A 3,859-nucleotide genomic window follows, 5' to 3' on the forward strand; every position below is an offset into this window, starting at 1 on the left:
GTGTGCTGAGTTTGCCCAGCCTCAGCAGTGCTGGCTCCTGCCAGGGATGTAGCAATGCCAGGCTCTGCTGGTGCTGGTAAAGTGGGCAGATCTCTTCTTAGCTTGCTAGAGAGCCCTAAAACATCACGCCTGCTCTAAACACAATTGTGGTCGATGAGGATAACGGCTTCCCCCCCCACTTTGTAGCCAGTACTTCAGTAATTGCAGCACCTTCCTAAGACACAGAAGACTGGCTTTAGTTATTACGTTTTCTTGCGGAAAGTTAAAAGCTTCTCCTTTGCTTCCTAAGATATGGTCCTACCAGGGCGTAACAGCAAGGAGAAGATTTTGCTTGCTCCTTCAGGAAAGAGGTGTCCAGCTCACGAGTCTCGTTACCCTGGGAGTCCCATAGCACAAATTTCTGCAAGTCTCTCTGAGACTTGTGTTCAGGAGCAGCACGGCAATGAAAGAACAAGGACTGTATGCCCATGGTGACTAGAGCAGCTATTAGGAAAGGGAATGCAACGTTAAGCTTCTGCTTCAAAGATTATTTTTCTTTTTTGTGTTAAATGCTCACTAAAGAAAATACCCACCTCTCTGGTGGGATGCACCGCCTGGCACTCCATTATCCAGTGCTCTGAAGGAAGGGAATGACTCCTCCCTGGGCTTTTTTTTCAGGGGAAAGAAGGTACCTAAAATCCTTTGAGGCTTCTGGGCTGTAAACTGTGAAGGGAGGGAGGCAGCAGCTCAGTCTAAAGCTCTAGAAACAACTGGGATTTAAAATTCACCTCCACAATGATTATCGCTTCCCAGCTAACACAGCTCTCGGCACCATGTCCTGCCCATTCTCAGTCCCGTTCCTGGCAGGTAATTCTTCCCAGATATTGTACAGGAAACCTACACAGCTACCGAGGCATCGCAGGCTCCACTGGCTTGCTCAAGTGCCTTTGTTAGTGCCAAACCGTTAAACTGTGAACAAAACGCAGCTGAAATCTACTCACAGTAGTAGTAATGATAGTCCTAATAAAAACCAACAATGCTACCATCTTGATTTTCTGTGGCAGCTTTTTGCGGATAATTTCAAAACCTTCAATAAGTATTAAGAAGCTTGTAAAATGCGTTGTGAGCCTGGTAGGAGCAGTTCTCCTCCCACAGATGTGAAAGGGACAGAAATAAGGGTTATTGGGCAGGACTTAGCGTGCAGGAATTCTGGTTTCTTAGAGCTTTATCCCATCTCCCACATAATGCTGCCACCGTATTTGCTGGGTCCTCCGTGCTGGAGTTTTACAAGGTGAATTTCTATTCCAATACCGTAAAAGCAAGTGGATTCCTGAGGAAAATCCCTCTCTGTGGATATTTGGCTGGTGCTACACATGTGCTTGTAGGGACACTGCAAGAGAGGATGGCTGAGCTGCTCTGCAGCATCAGGGTGCAGCGAGGGGCAAGCGGCACGGAGGAGGCAGAGGTACTTCACTGTTCCACCTCCCCACAGCACATCTCTTCCCAGACAGCCTTGCTGCACAGTTCTCTTCTAGTGGTCGCATCACCCTGACTTTGTATCTGTTAAACCTCAGGTAATTGCTTTTAGATGGGTGTAATTAAGAAACCATTAGTGTAAAGTTTCATTTCAGTTTATGCTTTGGTCTCCATTTGAGCAGAGAAATATGAAATTAAGGTATTAGCTCCTTTCAGAGAGATGAGTCATGAGCTAATAAGTTTCAAGAGCTGTTTCTCAGCTGTAATGATTCTGCTTTTTTCTTTCCAAATCTTCTTCTTCTCCTCCCAGATTCTTGCTTCTGGAGAATTCCTTTTTTAAAAGAATAAAAGGGGGAGGGAGACAGAACCAGAGTGAGGAATTGCTAATCAAATGACAGCCAGAGAGATGCTGGGATTTTTGTGTGGAATTTCCCCAAAGCAGCCAGGGATGCACGTGGTGATGGCACGTGGGCAGCGGGTGGGATGTGTCCAGCGTGCAGGGGACGTGTGACACACGACACGTGGGGTCGAACGGTGCTTTTTGGCCAGGAAGGAGGGCACCAGAGAGAGCCCAGAGAAGGTGCCTGAACTTTCCAAAGCAGAATAGAGGGGAGAGATGCCGGTTTTTCTGGGAGAGCTCAAGGAATCTTGCGGTGGTGTGAGCACCAGCCCCCACAGCGGGGCTGAGCTGGTGGCAGCGGGTTCCCATTGCTGCCCACCAAACCTGAGCCAGCAGCCCCTTGTCCAGCCCATCCCCGCAGCCTCAAGCCCTTTCAAGCTGAGCAGATGACCCCCCTTCTCTGCTCTCCGTTTGCCGCGTGCCTCATCCCGGCTCTCCCCCGTGGAGCATCGTCTGGGCACATCCATTTCCAGAACGAGATCAGTGACAGTCAGGATTGCTTGTTCAGTTAATCACAGCTTAATTAAACCGTTGAGTCTCTGAGCGAAGGGTGCTGCATGCGAGGAAGGGAGAAGAGGTGTCCTTAGTTTGAGACAGTGAAACGCTGCTGATCATCAATAATGCATCGCGGTAATGTTCCTGTATGAATTGGAAATGCCAAGCAATCAAAGGCCATATGTATTTAGCTTAGATCCACATGATGTCCATGTATTTTTAATAGTGTGGCATCTTTGAAGTGTGTTTATGAAGCACAGCATTCCTCTCCATAGCTGTGGAGGAGAGAAATTCCCCCTGGCAGGCAGGCACGACCAGCGCGGGCTGCTGTGAGGATGAGGAGGGAGGCACACACTAAATCCCAGGCAGGGATATTCCTTCTTTCTGTCTAACAATAAAGTAGCTTGTTAGAAGTAGGTGTAAAAATCAATAGTCTAGTGGGGAACAATGGATGATTTCTTAAGCTAAATCTATTCTCTGTATTAATCTCACCTAACCTCTGTCTTCTCTTGGTTTGATCATTTCCAGTACATTTGTAGGATGGGTTTTGCTCACCAGTTTTCTTGCTGGTAAGGAAATGGGAGGCTGGGGATCAGAGTATGAGTCTGGGAGCATTCATCTCCAGGTGAGTGACCTGGGCTGGTAGCTGAAATTGCACACTCTGAAACTGAAAAGGGGAGGAAAAAACCAAAAGTCACATGCTTGCTTAGCAGGGCTCTTAAAATGTTAGGACAGCTAACAAGGGAAGTGGTGGGCTGCTGAAGTCTCTAAATCAAGGCTAGAGGCCTTTTTAAAAAAAGATGTATTTCATTCAGCTGGGAATTTTTGCAGTGTTGCCAGCTCATGCCTTTAAAATGAAGCGCCAGATGCTTTGTGTTTGGGTAAGGGCTCAAAAGTTTGGGATGAAGCAAAAATTCACGATTCCTGCAGCTCTTTCTGTTTGGTTGGTTTGCACTTAAATGTAGCATTAGGCTTCAACTTGTGAGCATTGCTGGGGAAAATACTCACCTGCGCTGAATTACGGAATGTACGTATTTGTTGTGGGATCCTTTAAAATGTCTCAGTGTTTTTGAAAACATTTCTCTGGTGCAGGAAGGGTCCAGACATCAGACCATCCCGGCTGGTGATCTCACCTCCAGTTCGGTTGCTCGTGGGTTTTGTCAAAGCCAGGAAAGCTCCTGAAATCTACAAATCCCTAATTCCAGAAGAGGCTTTTGAGAATGTTAATGAAAATGCCCCTGCCATTGTAAAGCATTGGTGGGGATTTCTCACCTCAAGTAAGACACTGGAGATACCTCCCTGTGGTTTTATTCCAGCTACCTTAGACCGTGGTCCCTTGTCCTGCTACGGGGATGGAAAAGGCACAAATCCTCCAGACGCTTCCACAGGGGTGCTCCAGAATCCCCCCCAAAATAGAGAAATGAGATGGTAGAGAGGGGTGAGGCAGAGGCAAAGAAGGCGTGTTGATACCAGACTCAGTCTCCTTCTGTTTTGGGTTGCGAACCTGAT

The sequence above is a fragment of the Apaloderma vittatum genome, unplaced genomic scaffold (genome assembly GCF_000703405.1).
Source record: "Apaloderma vittatum isolate BGI_N311 unplaced genomic scaffold, ASM70340v1 scaffold6486, whole genome shotgun sequence".
NCBI classification, from domain to species: Eukaryota; Metazoa; Chordata; class Aves; order Trogoniformes; family Trogonidae; genus Apaloderma; species Apaloderma vittatum.